The sequence below is a fragment of the Dromaius novaehollandiae genome, chromosome 1 (assembly GCF_036370855.1).
Source record: "Dromaius novaehollandiae isolate bDroNov1 chromosome 1, bDroNov1.hap1, whole genome shotgun sequence".
NCBI lineage: Eukaryota > Metazoa > Chordata > Aves > Casuariiformes > Dromaiidae > Dromaius > Dromaius novaehollandiae.
In genome coordinates, this window is record NC_088098.1 from 165,281,875 (window position 1) to 165,301,473 (window position 19,599).

The 19,599-nt window shown below is 36.9% G+C and overlaps 1 protein-coding gene across 12 annotated transcripts in view; it reads right to left on the bottom strand.

Moving 5' to 3' along the window:
- Positions 1–19,599, bottom strand: part of GPC5 (glypican 5) — a 720,327-nt gene that overhangs the window by 657,275 nt on the left and 43,453 nt on the right. Inside the window, exon 2 of one of the 12 annotated variants that reach the window (XM_026119442.2) lies at positions 12,703–12,820. The exons of the other annotated variants lie outside the window; for them this stretch is intronic. The gene's annotated coding sequence lies outside the window, so the exon portion shown is untranslated. The remainder of the gene's footprint in view (positions 1–12,702; positions 12,821–19,599) is intronic. 12 annotated transcript variants of the gene reach the window in all.

Sequence of the window (19,599 nt, forward strand, 5' to 3'; positions counted from 1 at the left end):
TGTACTCAAACTCAAAAAAATGACTACACAAACTTCTATGTTTTAGGATCTCTAGTTCATTTGAAACTTGCAGTTAGTACTTGATGTCTGTCCCTCTACAAATACTAGATGCAGATTCAAGGCCAGGGGCCTCACACGCTACAAAGTGGCAACACTAATAGCAAAAGCATAGTTATTTTCTGATGTTTTTCTTACACGAATATCAGCAATGAGCCGTTACAGGCAGGGAATGACAGTGATTGCAAACAGCACTAGCCCTGTTTCCCAAGCCCAGAACAAATAAGACTTGCATGAAAGTGCTTGCAAGGAATAAACTCCCATCTGGATGAGGCAAGTGAATGAGTTACAATTCCAAACTGCCATCTTAGTGGTCTTACAGGGTGATGAAGAAGGAGGTCCAGATGTGACTTATGTTGCTTGATCCCATACCAAGCCAACACTTAGAGCTCAGTAACTTATAACCATGTCTGTGCAGGTAGAACAATTCTATTTCTTTTACAGAAAGGACTTTTCATACTGTGACACCTATGCTTAGTTTTATAATTTTCTACAAAACTGTATAAAAATTTCAAGATATATGGTGGAGAGTTTCAAAATTTCTACAGAATATAGGACTACTATAGAATTAGTAGACTCAAATCTTGGACATTGTCAAAAGTTTGATCTTTCTCACTACAGAACAGAATCCTTTTGGAATATATTAGCATAAATCAGCAGCAGCTGAACTAATTCACATTAAAATGGCATGACTCAGTCTCCCTGTATGCATGCCATAACTACCCTAAGTACCTTCTTCCAAGTGATCTTGAATTTATACAGGTATTTTTGAATGCAATAGGATGATATGGCTCAAAATAATTATTTTAACTATATTAAATTGAACATAATTGAGCACAAAGAGGCACTACCATTCTGAAAACATCCAAATTTCTAGTCAGGACATAGGAACTGTAAGGATATAAAATATATTTCACACATTATAGAACCAGTTCTTTTTAACAGATACTGGCAACATGCCTCTGCAAGATGTTACATACCTTGTTACTGGAATAGACCAGACCAGGCTAGAGGTTAGACAATTTTGTGTACTTGTCTTTCAAAACAGAAAGCAACAAAAATATCTGGTTTTGGAGAAAAAGCAATGGTGCTGATAACTAAAAAAAGGTTATTCTGTTGGGTATAAAGATTATAAAGCCCTGCCGTAAAATACACAGTTTTTACAGCCAGTAAAGGATTGGAAAATAAATATACAAAGTTTACTTTTGTACTTAATGACAATTAAATTTTTATCCAAAATGACTAAACAAAAAAGTAGAATCTCTAATATAATAGCAAAAAATAAAAAGCATCAGTAAATTTTGATAAATAGTAGTAAATGCAAAAGCAAAGAATAACTGTGATGTATTAATATAAATTAGGATTTTCTTTTATTTTTCTGTCTTTAAATAGTGGAGTTTAAAATTATGATGTCACTACCTTAATATTACCTTTAATCTACTTAAACTTTGTGTTATTTTATGATCCTTACCAAATAAAGAAAATAACGACATTAGCTTATAATACTACATGGACAGGTATACCAGATCAGAACAAAGATCCATCTAAATCAATATCCTGAAGTGGTACAATAAATGCATACTGAAAAGTATAAAAATAGAGCAAACATCTTGCATAATATATTCCCACCTTCCAATCATTTGAGACTTGGAGAATTCCTTAGCCAGAGCTGGTAATTTTGCATTCACTAGTGGACTACTCTGTGAACTTGAACTGTTGTAAAATTTTTCAGCCACTCCATGTAATTAGTGTCACAGCTTAATTATGTGTGGTGAGACCTACTTTCTAGTAAGTCCATTTGATGCCCACCAGTTCTTCCACCAGAAGAGAGAGTAAAGAACGGATCTCTGTTCATCTTCTCCATGCCAGTCAGGATTTTAGAGCTCTCTATCATTTTCTTCCTCGGTAATCCATTTTCCAGGCCAAAGAGATATTATTAAAGACTATTCCAGGACTGTTTTGTCATTTCTCATATAGAATCCTTTCTCTACCTTGTGATCACCTTGTTTCCCTTTTCTGAACCTTTCCAGTTTTCCACTCTACAGTACCTCTTTGGATGGAAAAGAACTGCACAGCTTTCAAAATGCAAGCCCACAATGGGTTTCTATACTGGTATTCTAATATTCTTTGTTTTCTTTTCTATTTTTTTCCTAATTCCTAGCATGCTATTTTAACTGCTACTGAGCATTGGACTGACATTTGTAGAAGTATCTATCATAAACCCAGTGTCTTTTTTCTGAGTGGTAACAGTTAAGTCAAAGCCACCATTTTATATATAAAATTGTTTTTTTTTTTTCCTTTTTCCATGAATATCACTAAATTTACATTGAATGTCTTTTGGCTTTCTAACTTGCTGTTGCTCAGCCTCTCGTAAGATCTTTCTGCGGCTCTACATGGTTGTTCCTTATTTTCACTACTCTGAAACACTTAGTATCATAAGCAAACTCTATCGCTTTGCTATTCCCCTTCTAGATTATTCATAAATATGATGAACTGTATAGATCCCCAAACATATTCATGTGGAACAACACTAGTGAGGTCCTTCCACTCTGAGAATAGAATATTTACTTTTATCCTCTATTGCTTATCTATTAACAAATTATTTATCCATATGAGAACCTGCCCCTCATCTTATGGCTGAGTTACTTTGTCAAAAGACTTTTTGAAATGCAAGGAGATTATATCCACTAGATCTCCTTTATCCAATTACTTGTTGATTCCTTCCAAAAACTGCAGTAAACGTGAAGAATGACTTTGCCTTACAAATCCACGTTGACTCTTCCCCAGCATGTTTTACTTACTTAGCCATGTATCCACTAACTTTATTCTTTATTACAGCACCTACCAATTTGACCAGAAAATCCTTTCTCAGATGGAAAATATCTGCAAACCCTCAGCTGACTGGAAAAGACTGTGGAAGTCTCTAAACACTACACAGACAACCTTCAGAGCTCAGTAGTATGATTCTTGATTTGCTGTGTAAGAAAAATGATACTAACCCTGGTGGCATACAGAACAAGCTGAAAACCGAAAGTGTGAGTAAAACCTTGTTATAGAGCCAACGTGTTCTTATATGTACCCTTCATACAACTATATAAAATATTTATAACACATTAATTCAAGGACACACATTCTTCTTGTATTTATTTGTTAAAAAAAGCAACCTGTGGAAGCCATGAAGTATTAAAATGTAGTGTGGGCTACTCATTGTAGTAGCACAGTGCCAAGCTTTTCTCTGAAAATATCCAGGATTCTCTTTACACTTTGATGTAAACTGTTTGTTTCTTGAAAGTGTTCTGCATTGCGCTGATAACACTATACACTGTTTGATGCAAGGCTGGTTATATAAGTTGCCCTTAATGAATTCCCTTAGGGCAGCTATAACCTGTGCCTTCTTATTAAAAGAACAGACAAACTTCTTAAGCTAAGAGGCTGAAATAGCAAATCAATCTATAAGCAAAATGGTATATTACACTGAAAAACCTCCAGTGATTTTAAATTTCAGTATTCTCTCTATCTTTTAAACTAACATTCTCAGCAGTAGTTTTGTCAGAAAATCATAGTACTTGGTTCAGTACAAAGACACGGACAATTTTTCACATGTCATTTTACGTAGTTCTAAAATATATGTCAGCACTTGATCATACTTTCATTAACTGGTAATAGCAGCCAGCTTTCCAGAAAAAGAATATCCTATAAATCACTGAAAAACATTGCAGTGGATATCCAACAGAAGCCAAGTGAGTTGAAGATTAAAAACAGAAATCAACAAGAGTTTTCAGTTCTCACACAGATTTTTTTACAATTCCTCACAGTAACTTCCTGATGACACCCTAACAGAAGAACAAAGTTCCCTTTTGTTCTGATTCAACACTAAACATCACAGTATGTTTTATCAAAGTTCATACTGTATCTTCAGCTAAAACCTGTCTCCCTCCATCACATCCCTCTGCAATAGCCTCTGGGAAGCTACCTCATATTCTGTCTCATGTTGACAACTGGGGCACGCTACCACTGGTTTCAGAAATCCTGTCTTTCTGTCCGAAGTCATCCCTTCAGTATTGGAAAATATTATAATAATTGTAATTTGCCAGACTTCACTGAGTAGATTTTCATCAAGATGCAGCATAACTCATATTTATATCATCTGTTATAAACAGGAAAATTCATAGTATGATACTTCCAGATGAACGATGGTCCTTTATGCTATAGGAAAAGTAGGACAAGCACAGATGAATTTTGAACTAACGATCATTCCCAATTGCCACTAGCAACATTTCTTGCCATGCTTCAAGCACTCTATTCTTTCACTTTGCACAAATACTTCTTTTAAAAGAGTGAGAAATTATATAAAATTTGTCTTACTTCTCAGGAAAAACGTTTTCTATGAACACTGAAACTTTGGGCTAAAGCATACTTTGCTTAGTCTTTACTTGTTGAAAGGGAGAAAATAATAAATATCCATCTACAGAAATACTGAAGATTCTACCTTGTAAAAAAGATATAAGGTAAAGAGTCAAGATTTCTGTATAAGCAGTCTTTTTTATTACCTGCCAACACTATGTGTATCCAAATCCAACAAGATATATACTTACAGAATATATATGTACCAAATCCAAGCAAGGTCTTGTTTGGGTACACATATATCCTGTACGTATATATCCTGTGTAAGACTAGATTCTTCCCTCCTGTTGAGCTTTAACAATTATCATTATTCTCTGAGTTTACTTTAAACTGACAAATGAAAGAAACGTCCATGAAAAGCCAAACAACAGTCATTTCAAGCATACATAGTATTTCAGAAGGAAGAGAAAGACGCTAGATGCTAGAGAAAGATTTTGTAAGTTATTAACAAGTATTCATTAACTTTTGTAATGATAAAAGGTCTATGGCTTTGAATATCTAAAGATTCCTCCTGAGTTATTCAAGGCACAAGCATGAATGCACTGTTTAACATATGATCCTTGCAAAACCATTATTCTTTGTATGAATAGGATTCTTGGAGGTGCAAGCAATTAGTTTGCTGTAAATAACCTAAAATGTAAAAAACACTTAAAAATAAGTAAGCTATCAGAGATATCAATTAGCTTATGATTAAAATTGCTTCTAAACCATCTTGCAACTGACAAATGAATATAGAATATTAGAAAATCCAGAAGGAAATGATATGACAATGTTTTACAGACAATTGTAAGCTTGTTATACAATACTCTCCTTGGAGGTTTAAGCTGTCAGAAAAGAAACTGATCTAGCATGACTGTAATAAAAATAAAAGATTATATTTTCCCAAAGGAATTAGAATAGCTTTGTAAATTAATAAATAGAAGACATTAACATTCCCCTACAAAGGAAAGGCTTCTTATTTTACTACGATGTATGCATAAATGCCTTTTATTCAGATTGTTAAAAGGAAGATAAGCAATAGTTAAGGGCGAAGGCTGTACTTTCAAATGAAAACAAAGTATAAATAGATGGGAACTAGAAAAAGGTATTAGATGAAGTTGAAGATAGAATACATTCTTTGGAGAAAAACTTGTAATAGAGATCAAAAAAAGAGAGCTCTTAGTGACATATGGCCATGCAACATCAATAGATTCATAATTGTCCTAACAGGGGCAGACAACTTCTAGTCACAGAATAAATCAGATTTCAGTGTGCCAAAGTCAGAGAAGGAAATTATCAATAAAAAGACTGCAAACACTAAGAAAGATTTGTGAGAAATAAAAATTAAAGGATATAAATCAGTAATTTCTGGCCTATGTAAAGCAATTGATCTGCAAGGAGTAAATGATGTCAAAAATACTAACGTATCAATAAAATGTAAAGGGCAGTAGATAAGGAACAGTCAGAATAACGTGAATCAAACATTAGCTTAGCTAGAAAGTGTCCAGAGGCATTAGTTCCATATTTTATAGCATATCCCACTTACTAGAAACAAGTCACACAACGGAATCAATGGGCAACTATAAAGCAAAAGCATATAGGAAAAGAATATGACTAGATTTGGCTTAAAATGAAATTTCTCAAAATAAAAAAATCATCAGGAGTGTTAAAATGCACTTCTGTAAAAACTGGCTAATGCTCATATTGTTGTCACGCAAAAATGAATAACTTTTCTTAACATATCTCAGCATTTTAACAATGATGAACAAATTGAACCTGGAACTGGAGTTTCTAATTCTGCCCTTGATTATGCTCCTGTAAAACTGCTATAACACATTTGAAATATAACACAAGATCAGAATTTGACTGATTACCTTGTGTCCCTTGAGTAAATAAAAATCTTTATGGTCACTGAGCAGAGGAGGAAGCCAAATAACCCTACTGTCTAGAGCAATGGGAGTGGTCCACATAGAGGAAAAGCACAGCTTTCCTGCTTCTGAACCCAAACAAATACACAGAGCACTATGTTGTGTGCCTCCACACCATGATATTTGATGTGCCAGTTTCAGAAAATCTTTCCCATCCCTAGGGCAGTGCTGCATAAATGCACAAGGTCAGCCTGTGTCCAGGAACAGTATAGTTCATCACCTAGGACTGTACTCTGACAAAGCAGAGCTGGGTTGCATGAAGTCAGCTGCAGTGATTCCATGGTGCATTCAGAAGCGTTCACTGCACATGAGGATCAAGATAATTCATTTGGGAATTATGATTACAGAGAAGAGACTATACCAGTGGCTATAAAGCCACCACTGTAAATTGACACAGTGAACCAGTGATACATCACACCTTTTGCACACACCATTCAGGTAACACTTGCCAAGGGGCAGTAATACCTTAAGAAAATAGAAATGAAAACTTTTTTAATTATGAATCAGCAAATTCCTCAATCTCAGGTGCAACAAACCTGAAAATAATTTATTTCTAGGCATTCTGTCTCTATCAAAAAATTAGCAAATTAAACAAGCTCAGACTTAGACTCAAGAACTGGAAAAAGACTGTCCATAACATTTGACTGTGAGTACAATTCTTTGCACAGTTTTTGTCCTTGCCAAACTATTATTCTCCCAGAGAATGTTTGAGCATGGTCTAAGGACTGTACCAAGATGACACTAGGGGTAAGGCTACCTTGTTTTGTGGGAGGAGAGCTGAGACATATGGCTCTAAGCTGTGCTGTGGCATTTGCCCTCAGAGAAATGGCCCTTCCCCATTTTATTTCTAGTCTAGATGTAATCCCCTAATTTTCTGCCTCATGAGTAATATCAACCTTTTCCCAAGAAATATGTTCATGTTGTCACTCACGACAAACTATACCAGATCATAATGAAGATCAACTGATCAATAAAAATACTAGGTAACAGTAACATGACTGCCAATTCGTATTTTCAAGCAAACTCATATTTCGCATTTCTGCAGGACTAAATCCTTCCTTTTTTCCTCCATTGTCTTTCTACAAATCTTAATATACCCCCTGTTATGCACATTTTAGGGGCAGACTACAAGCTTCCCTGTAATTATTGCCAAGTACTCAATTCCCTTCCTATGTACAGCTGTATTTGAGTAGAATTCTTTATTTAAAAAAAGCTGAGGTATAAGCAGCCAGTAACTGTTCTGCTTGCTTTGGAGATGTTGAAATTGACTGATCTGTGAAACATTTGGCCAGGTCTAGAAATGGATGCAAATACTTACAATTTACATCTTGTAAGGTGACATTTATAATTTGGGTACATAGTCTGTAGATTAGGATCAAAAGACAGATGTGAGATTTCAGGCTTCCTTTCCGGGATGTATAAGCACGCCTCCAAAAGGCAATCCAAGATATCTGTATGTTATAGCTAGACAAAAGATATTAAGCAGACACATATGTTTGAATTCCAGCTGATGCTGAGAACACTGGGGGCAGGGCTATGTAGGAAACAACTCTGGATCTTCTGCTTGGAGTCCACTCTCCTGGAGCTGGAATTCTGCTCCTGGTTAAGTATTTGAAGTGTTGTCCTACATAATCAGGTTTTCTTGTGCTTGATCCCTTTCTGGAACTATGCATCTTACATTATTTTCCGCACTGTGGCCCAGTCATATCCAAAATGCTACAGGCTGCATTTTCCTACTCTCACAACCTTTTATGTAACGTTTGGCATAACCTCCTGCAAGCTTAGGAGCGTCCGGAACACAATTTGTCTCTTCCTGGGCAGCTACTTTAGATGACAGAAGCATTAACATTATTTTAGTTAAGCACTCTCTGTATTTTGGGCTGTCCTCAGTGTTGCTAGTTTGCACTAGGTATACCGTGAACACAGCTACCAGACCCTTCATGGACCTGTGCTATGAAAGTGGTGGGTCACTGCCAAAACGGTCAGGTCTGGAACAAGTACTGACATGGTGATACTAAAATGCTTGATCTGTCCATCCAGATGGTCTCCTGTCAGACGCAAGGAAAGCACCCCGGCCACTCATTACCACAGAAGATTTCCCCTGTGCAGTATGGTGAGGACAGGGGTTTGGTTTATTGTGCCAGCTGTGATGACCAGGCACAGGGCTGCCCCACAGGTGTGCTGGCCAGCAGCCATCACCTTAATTGCATAAATTCTTAACCCTTTTCCCATTCCTTGATCCTTCTTTTTCCCACCCTTAGACCTCCCTTTGTCCATCTCATTCTCCTCCCAAATAAACAACGCACCCTTAATCATTTTTTTCCCCTTCAGTCCCAGTTTTGCTACATCCGTACCCAAATTTGGTATTTCTGGTATCATTACCTGGGTAATCTTGACTGATATAGTTACCTATGCATTGCTGGCCTTGCAAGACTCTACACTCCTAAAGGTCTCCAATACTCCCCTCCAATTATCTGTAAAGTTCAGCCATTTCTCACATAACTCCCCCTTAACTGCCTAAGAAACCCAGGCATCCTTCATGGCACCAGGTGTAATTTTTGTCCGCTTCTCACACTGTTACTTGTCACAACCGGCAATTTTTCATGTCATGTCCAGTAGTTTCTCACATACTGTTTGACTAGCTTAATCTCAGGCCAGGGCCTAGTCTTTTGCCTAGTTATTTTCCTGCAGCCCTAACAGACTACAGGACCCAATTCATCCTAAATTCAGGCACGTGAGGAGTACAATTGTCATAGGCTCCCTAGAGAGTCAACTGAGATAGCGGCAACTGAGTTAAAAAAAATAAAGCAATTACATAAGCTGTATCTCCTTCTGGGTATTTCTCTCTGTTGACTACAAAAGGAACGTCACTGTGATTGTACTTAAAATTTACACGACTAGACTTGGGAGTAATGAATCTGAGCAAAAGGATACATCCACACAGTATCCTGCAGGGCAATCTGAGCTTGCTTTGCTTACAGACTGAGCCCACATATATACAACATGAACTAGCTTCAATCTAAAAGTTGTGCAACTGCTTGCACAGCCTTTCACCAGGGCCACCCTTCCCTGCACGCCCTATTTTTTCTTTATTTCAAAGTTCTTGATTCCAACTAGATTCCTCCCAAAATTCCTGTGGCAGAGACTAGTTTATATTCTTCTCCACTGCTTGAATGAAATGTAAAAAACAAGGGGTGTTTCTTCCCGTCTCCCTACTATCTTTGCTGAAGAAAAGAGGAATATGGATACCAACATTTCCTTTACATCTCAGAGGTGCCAGAATTCTGTTTCATATTTTCCAGGCAAAAAATCCCAGAGACATTCTCTGTCTTCCTCTCTTGATTGTGCAGGGGATAGGGAGGCATTATTCTCTCCTCAAGCCCATTAGAAAAGAGAATGTGGGCCTGATATTTCCTCTTCAAAGAAGCTGGAAATCCTGGAATAAAAGAGGGAATTCTCCTCACTCTCTTGCCATCAGAAGATGATGGATGTAATGCAAGCACAGGCTTCCTCATTTCTTACAGCAGGGAGGGATGATGGGAATCATCATGCCCAGTGGCAGTGAGAAGACACTGTTATCCCACCTTGCACTCACCCTGAACACACAAAGCTCATGACCAGTTTTCCATAAACCCACAGTCTCCTTTTTTCAGGTGTCTGTATTGGACTGATGATGACCATTTTATTTATATACATAATTCAGACAGGCTGAGTTTTTAGACTACTTTCCTCCTCTGACTTTCTATCCGTATCAATTCTACCTTGCATGGTTTCAGAATCGGTTTTAATGTGGTATGGAGCAGAGTGACATTATCTGTAGATTGCAGGTTTTTCAGATCATTATTCCTCATAATTTCTCTAGAAGCTTCACTTGGTAGGAGGTGAAAGCTTTAAGTCTTTGAGACAAAAACACCATAGGTAACTCTGTGGAGGAAGAGGTACAGTAATGCCTCATCACACTCTGCCAATTCTGATAGGAAAAGTTGCAATATAAGATATAATAACAAGTATTACACGCAGGTTCAGGAGAAAGCCCAGGTTCTTTCTGTCCATATTGAGCTATTCCATCAGAAGGGAATATTTCTTACCAAAGTACAAAATTGAAAAAAAAGAAAGCAAAGACCACATAGGATGATAAAAGAAACTTGTGACTGGGCTTTTATCTCCCAGATTTAACCTAGCATAAAAGTTTCACTTTAAATGTAGCTGATCTTTGGATGCAGCTAAAAAACAGGTAGCAATAACAGTGGAAAAGCAATACACATAAGCTCCCAGTATGAATCTTTGACCAGGAAGAGCGGAGGTGATCCCATAGCTTACAAAGAGGTACAAACTTATACAAACAGGTATTAATTAGTATGCAGTAGAAGTACAGAGATAATCTTACCTCTATGTATGGCACTAAGGTGACTGATTCCAGAATAACGTATCTAGTTTTTAACAATTTTTTCTTAAATTCTAAAACTAGAGATATTGAAGGAAAGACCCAGCAAAACTATCTGAGGACTGGATAAAATGTTTTACAGTGAGGCACTTAAAGAATTCCTGAGCTTCCTAAAACAATTACCATTTCATTAGATTCATATGGAGAAAATTTTGGATATTAAAGGGCTCTTTAATCTAGTATAAAAAAATATAGTAAGAGCCAGTGTCTGGATGTTGGAAAAGATGTTGACATGAAGTGAAATTATCAAAAAAATCAGTAGGTTCATCATCTCCTCCTGATGTCTTCAAAACAAAACTGGATACCTCTCTGGAAAATGGTTTTAGACGAATTTTAGTTATTATGCTAAATATAGAGGTAAATATACACAGTTTGACTAGATGATCTACCGATACCCCTCAGCCAAAGATCTTATGACAAGTCAGAGAGGGCTCCAGCTGTCAAAAACTACAAGTAAGGAATATATACAAACAGGTCAGTGAAAGACTAATAATTTTTTCTCATATGCAGCTGGTGAAAGTGATGGTGATTGTCCTAAACCTAAAGGTGGTCATCAAAAAGTAAAAATTGGCTACACATAGCAGACTTATGCACTAGTATTGTAGTGGAGGAATACAACCAAACTGACTTATAAAGAGCAGTTTCAATGTGCATCTGAAAACATCTGGATTTCTGTAGAAACAGTAATGAGCACTAAATGAGCAACTTCAGCCTTGCAGGCTTGACCTCATTTATCATGCACGACCTTTCAAATTCACAATCTAGAAGTTGTATATTAACAGTACAGCTGTAAGTGAGTGAACACCTGCAGTTATCACAAAAAAAAAAAGGAAATGTGCTTCCTCCTTCTTATTACATTTAATCCATCTCATAATGTTCCTTTTAAAGTTGATTTTCTCATATATTGATATTTCATTCTCTGGAACACTGGCTCATTTATTTTTTCTACAGGATTTTAACACAAGAAAAAGAGGGAGGGTGTATTTTTAACTATTCTAGGAATAATCTGTGATTTGAAGGGCAGATTTAAAATCAATTTCTGCAATGTGTGTGTGAATATGCCTACTACATAGTAAGACTACCAAGGTTAGTATTCTAGATTTCACATTTTTAATGTGCATTACCAAAGACTGCATATAGCTAACTGAATAGGGGAAAAAACACCTTTAACTGAAACAAAAATAAAATATATTCCTTTTGGTATGGCTGTATGGAAGGGGAAAAGGACAGTACATAGCAACTGCAAGGGGCTGTATTATCCTGATTTTAAAAAATCATATTTAAAGGAATACTTCAGAATACACCAGCCACAAAATGCAGCAAGCATAAAAACAATTGGATCAGGTTCTGTATTTATTCATATTCATCACTACCGTGTACGAGCAATTTCTAGGTCCCCACAGTTTCTGATATCTACCACTGATTACTTTTTTCTTTTATCCTCACCAGCATTACTGCTCTGGGTTTACCAATACTTTGCAATGTGTTTATATTTTTTAAGAGCACAGAGATTGCCATGAATTGGGTATTTATTTATTAACTTATGAGACCACATATCATTGCTGCTATGTAGAGTCCCTTGAGTAGATTTGATCTGCAAAGTTAAAGACAAATAATATATAACTATTTCCAACTGTATTGCTAAGTTATTTAACCTCATAATAACTGCAATCACTACAGCAAATTCCTCTTATCCACAATGGAATATTTTTCTCTCACATTGGCAGCAATATGTCCAATGAGATGTCAAGAACTTATGTCAAGGCATATCATGTGAGATCCCTCTCACCTGATTTTAGATGCCTTGAATGCAGACAACTATATCCAAGCTAGTAATTTTAGACTTCCTTTAGAATCAAAGGAGAGAAATAAGCATGCACCTTAGCTCACCTCTACCGCAGGTGAGAGAACCCAGCCTTTTTTGTTTTTTGGAAATGTAAATAATTGCTGTTGAAGTCAAACTAATGTGTTTGGCAAGTTCCAGTTGTTACTGTCTCATGCACAGATCCTGAAAAACAGAGATATTCATGATAAGATACTTTCACTGCTTCAGTTGATACCTGAAGTCCAGACCTCTGTGCAAAGCCAAAAAGTTCTTTTACACGGTAGAGTGAAAGTACAGACATGGAAAACCTGCCAGTATCATTTGATCTTCTACTTTTTGTATACTCAGGAAGGTATTCATAGAGCTCAACAAGTTCAGACATAATAAAATCCACACTAAGCTCATCTCACGCCAGATGCTTGGTTGGGGTACCTAAATTAAGACCATCACCACTCCAGGCTGCCCTTGCCATCAATGAAGGGAGAGAGGCACCTTGGAAAGCAAGTCAGCCCTCTGGTGTCCTGCACCAGTGCCCAAGGGGCAAGCTCTGCCCACCAACTAGCTGTGAAATTCTATGGCGTTAACAACTCATTTTCTTTTTTTTCTGCTCAAAGCATCTGAAGGTGTGTTACAGCCAGTGGCAGTGGCTTTGCCTGGCATAAAACAGAGGGTATCTCTTTTGTGACAATAATGCCTGAGGACTTTGTAGGGTGAAGACAGCAAAACTTATTGCAGTCTCATCCAAACTGCCTTTAGGGATTAGTCCATGACATGAACTGTTTCAGAGAGTACAAGTTGGCAGAAGCTAAAATCTTGCTAGAGAACATGCTAACACTTAGGCAATACAGGTGAATAATAGTTTGAATCTTTCTCCCAGGCTGTGTGTTAGTTATCGGTACAGAGAGCCTCAAAGTTGCCTAAAGTTGGGAGAAAGAATATGAGCCTAAGATCATATTTTCACCCTGGGTGAGAGTACACAGATGCTGAAGTTATGGCCATGGTATGGAGTCACATTTCTGTGACTTCACTTCTGTGACTACATGTTCAAGTCACATCTCTCTCTTACTGACAGCTGTCAATATAAGCCTACCCCTGTGCTCTCTAGAGTAATTATGCTTCTTTTTAATTTTTAGAGCTTGTAGATTTCCAGTCTTATTCAGTTGCTATAGTCTTGGTAAACAGCTGAGAACTGGTTTATTTATAAGCAAGAGGGGCTTTTGCTGGCTGGGACAAAAGATGTCTAGGAGGATGTGCCACATCTGGATCAAAGAGAATGTTTATGACACCAGTGAATGAAAACATTGCCCTACCTGCTTCTCTTTGAAAATCTCTCTAGAAAAGGGTTTGCCTACCCCACAATTTGTTGAGATACTTGCTCCCTTGCCAAAAAAAGGCATTTTTCATACTCACTATTTATTAGACTTGCAACCGTATGAAAAAAATGATACTAAAGCCCAGCAGACTTAGGGTAGGACATTACCAAGAAGCTTGTAGTCAGAGCCTAAACAAAATAGAATGGATAGTAAGTAAAGTAATAAGGAGTAAGGCAACCATTTGCTTTTTCCTGTAATTAATAACTTTTCTGAATTATTTACTGTTCATCACCTTCCTCTCCAGTCTCCAAAACATGGGATTTTGGCTAAAGAGAAGAAGATGTAGAGTATGAAGGCCTAAGCATGTTAAATTATTGCCTGTGCTTTGCTGGTATTTTTTATGAATGTTCATGTTTAGACTAATCACTACATTTGGGGTCAGGAGAGTATTTCACACTTAGTCAGATTGTCATGACTGTTCTGTCTTCCTACGGGTATCTTTTTCCCTGCTGTTTGTGATGAGGACAGCGATTTGCTTCTCCTTCATTATGGAAATTTTACCAAATGCCTTTCCTGCTGCTGCAAGAAACCAAATACACTGGCAACTCCTGATCTCTCCTTTTTTCTTTCTGCAGTACATTTTAATTGTAGCTTCTATTATTAAGTTACAAATTTTTTTGGGCACAGTTCGTGGGGGGCATGCCAGATTCACATTCTGTGAAACCTCTGTTGCACAATGACTGTGACAGTCAGGATCTAAACTCTGTAACCCACTTTCCTCTACCACTTTTATGCAACTGACTAGTTTTTTTTTCCTATATATCGCTTTTTAACAATCTAATTTTTGGATCACTTGCATTTTATTCTAGAAATCCCTAGTCAAAAAAAGCGTATTTTCACTTGTTGCTGTCTGTGTCTTGAAAGAAGTTTACATATTCAATTAATATATCTTCTCTACCATACCGAACTCATGCAATAAATGTGCAATGAAACCCTTATGAAGGAGAACGCTGTTTCTGATGCATTTCACTTTACGTTTACTACATTATAAACATACAATAGGAATTAAACTGTATTATGGATGAATTATTTAAAATTTTCAATTAAATACATTTTAGAGTGAGTTACGCAAAGCACATGAAGTGGCAAGACTACCCACTACTTCCCTTCCTTGAACTTAACATACCCATCTGATTTACAGTAAAACTAACCCCATTAATAATTAGATCTCTGGGTGAACATATCTGTTCTTGCTATATTATATATTAAGAGAGACTGTGAAAACAGAAATTATGACAAGCATGTAATCATAGCTGCCTTTTAATTATAAGCAGTGGAAGCAGCTCAAAAGCATTGTGTCTTAGGCTACAGTTTCACAAATCTTTGGCTGCAGTACCAGACGCAACTGTTTGTGCAGATGCTCCATGAAGCAGATCAGGGAAAGCATCCAATTTAAAAACAATCTAGAAGAAAAAATTATCTAGCGTCAGTTTCTCAATCTCACTCATAAAGCAGCCACAAAAACAGTTAGGCTGTCACCAGTGGAGGAGACAGCACAGGATGTCAAAGAGGCAGGACAGAGAAGCAAGGAAGAGGAATACCTTAAAGTTCATATTGATATTAAAAATCAATTAACTAATCAGTTAACTAAAAAGAGCTTTTGCAATAAAACTGGTACTTTACTAAAAAATGTCAATCAGAGCTATCCCATCTTGCCTTTATGGAATACTGTTCCTCAACATAAAAGTTTCTGACAGGAATCAAGGAAAATAGAGTGGCGTAAGTCAAACCAGACAAATCTATCTACTTTTCTTAAGAGCACCCCCACTACTTCAGTGCCTCACAAGCCTTTGAAAGTATTTTATCCTTCCAGTACCACACGTACTCATGAAGTAAGGAGGTACAAGCATGGAAACTGAAAATATTTTAAAGGCAAGCTCACAAAATGATGATACTCACATTGACCAACTGTAGGAAGCTCTATTGAATGAGTAAGTTGGCAACGTAAGGCGCCCCACATAGTCAATAGAGAAAAGCAGATCCCTAATTGAAGTATTTGAACCCCTATTTACACAGGCAGTCCAAACACAGATATAAGAAACCAAAATATTTAGAGAGTACATACACCTTCTTAGTACCTGAACTGACAATGGCAACCAGCTCCTATTGAAATCAACAGGACTTGATGCCTATTACCTCAATTCGTCTTGTCTAACTTCAGGTGTCAACTGAGGCATCCAAGTATGCAGTCTATGGAGAAGGAGAAGCAAGCTAAACCTTCCTCTGCAGATCCCTTTTACTGTTGAAAAAAAAGGCGCACAGAAAAAATAGACTCCAAACTCAGGTGTCTCAGTTAAGTGGAAAAAAGTTGAGTTTTGAAGCCTGTGCGGAATTCAGGCTCGCAGCTCAAATGCACTCTGCTTAACCACAGACATTTAAGCATGGAGTCTTGCAGTCCTAGGCTCCTTCTGTGGTTAATGGAGAAAGGTACCTCCAGAAACTGATACAAGCAGGAGTCTGATTTTGGTGCACTGTATTATCCTTTCTCTCTGCAGACTACACAGGGAGCTTATGCACCTAATTTAGGGCAGAATTGCTTTTAGCTAACTTTCTAAAAATTAGATCATTAAGTGAAGGAAGCTACCTCACAGACAATAGTAAGAAACAGGTACCTTCAAACAGCAAAGCCAGATGACTTGTCACAGAAAAGCATTTAAGCATATGTCAGTGGTTCCATCACTAAGCTGTCTTGAGGGACTCAATTTCATGTCATGCTATCAAGCTAATGTGAGTGAGTTGTACCCTTCACTTTCTACCTTTCAGCTAAAACAATACAAATTCTGGACTTCAAAGTTTTTACACATTCAGTGTACAAACATGGAAGTGGGATAAATATCTATTTTTCTTTCAACATTTTTAAAAAAAGATACACACACACACATATACATATATAAATATAAACTGAACACAATCATGCATGCTGTAAAAATTCCTGTTTTTTCTGTTCTGAGGAAGACTACATAAATCAAAACTTGCTGGGTAGCAAGGTTCTTGTAGGTTTCAGAGCTACAGTAAGAAAAAGTGTTTAGCTATTAATTCCTCCTGATACTACTTTTCCTTCAGATTTATATTATTGCAGGCATTCAATGCAAATATTTTTAACTTTTGAAGCAAAATGTAACCATAATGTTTGTTTATTCTTCTCAAAAGAAAAGCATTAGAGAAAATATATTAATAAACCATTAAATGCAATCTTTCATGGTTATTGTTAAGTGAGCTTTAAGTGAAAAATTAATACATAACAGAGAACACCAGTTTTCACTTCCATGTATTTATAAGCGTGAAGGAAAGGGTCAAAGGCAAGGGCAGGTTTTCTCACAATCCCTTCCTTGTGAATAATGGCTGAGAAGTTTGGAAAGCAAACTAATTGCTTAACTTTCACATTATCTACAAAGCTGCCTTCTGAAAGCTCAGTTAAAATCTCAATCATCTGTTATGTTTGATCCAGTTAGTTTTGACTGAAATGCTGTCACTGTCTAAAAAGAGACCTGTTTATTTTCCTTAAAGAGTCTGGGAGTCTCATAAAACAATCCTATTTGTTTTGACTTCTAAAACTTTTGGGGAGAGGTTGCAGGAACAAGGCAACCATAGGTATGTCTATCACATCAGTCTAAACAATGTAACAAAACAGCATAAAGTTAGACAAGAGTACACCGAAACACAGAATGCACACTTGTGCTATCTTGTGTTTCTGATACTTTAAATTTACATATCTTAACATTAAGCATCTGATTCTATCACTATATAGGGCATGTCAAATAGAATTAAAAGTTTTAAGCTGTGATCCATGTCAAAGCACTGTCCAACACTACCCTGGACAGGGTCTGAATTGGGTTCCATAAGTATTTTAATGACCAATGGTATCTGGAAACGGAAAAGGAAAATTGAAGTTCCTAAAAACATCTGACAAGCTCTGCGTAAGTCCATCACTCAGAGGTCACTCTTTTTTTTTTTTTTTTGCCCCACCTCTGATGCCAAATGGAGATTTGTAGGAATCAAGACACTCTCTGGTGATTACGGGCCTTTGATTGGTAGCCTCTTATCCTGTCAAAGAGCTGTGTAATTTCAGCAAACACCCTAAAACGATGCCATTGTATCAAATATCTGCTTGCTGTTACATGGGAAGCCAAACTCCTGCATGCATTCCAGTGAACTATAGGCATATTGTAAGCTTTTCATTTCTGCTCAATTGAGAATGGCTTATTTTCCCAGTCTCATTGCCTTCATGTAATTCTTAACTAACAATATTAACAATGTTATTGTCTGTCAGTTCCACCACCATCAAAACTATTGTCAACAGAATCTGCTCTAAAGCGGATTCTGAGTGGGATTCAGTTACACAAACACAGACATACAGTGCCACTGGAAAAGCTGCAGGGTAGCTGAATAGCCAGGAAGACATGGCACAGGATCAATGGCAGACCTTCACTTTTCCAGAGCAGCTATCGAGCCCAGTTAAGATGTTTCCCGTCACCAAATATGATATTAGAGGCTTGTGTTTAGGAAACTAAATCCCAACAAATGTTTTATTTGTCTAATATACAGGAATGGAATAGTTTTGCTTTTAGAACTATTGATTTTAATCTCAGAGTCAAATGAAAGTATTAAATAGAAATGACCAAGAATTACAAAAAACATTAAAATAAAATTATGACTGTAAAAAGGCACACCACATAAATCAGACAGGAAATGTACATTCATGAACAAGAGAATGAAGTATTCAACTTGAAGAAATGCTTGACTGATACAAAAAAAAGCCAAAAAAAGAAAAGAAAAGGACCTAAGACTCACACTCTATAAGCTGGTTATGAACCTGTTATCTCTTCATGATCGGCTATGTCTTTGAACCTGAGTCCTTTAGCAGGCATTTTTTCAAGTGAGGAACTCAGCACATCTTACCAAAGGGGACAACAAGGATTCACTCTAACCTGAGAGGGACTACAACATGTCTCTGGCAATATAACAGGGTTCATCTCTGCAATAGATTTACTTTCTGAAATTGGTTTAAAGACGATGCAGACAGAGCAAAATCTCTTTAAAAAGAATGGTATCCATAGATGCAAAGGAAAATTATTAAAACAAAAGGTCTGTACATACACTGTAGCATTCTTCTACAGAGTTAGATATGCTGAAGCTTCCTAGTACAGTATTTGCAAATGAAATTTAATTTCCTTCTCTGCAAACCATATCTCTCCCTCCAGCTTAGCAACAGGCTGTTCCATTACTTCTTTGCTCTCTGTTCAAGCTCTCCAATTTGTAGGGGCCTGGCTTTGTCCTTAGCCAAGACAATTGTCTGTGGCCTCCTCAGGCAGGGGAGAAAATGATGCTTGTGCTGTGCTTAGATAGAAAATAAGGAACAACAGATCTGGAGCTCCACATTGCAAAAATAGCAAATACCTAAAATATTGCCTGTTTGCTTGAAGACATATTAAAAACAACGGTACTGAACTAACCCTTTGCACACATCACTCAAATAGAAGAAGAGCAATAAAAAAAGATTAAAGCATATATAGCGTCGATTTAAAAAAACTTATTTTTCAGAAAACCAAAATAAACGATGAGTGCTCTGTTCCCCTTGTAGGTATTTTA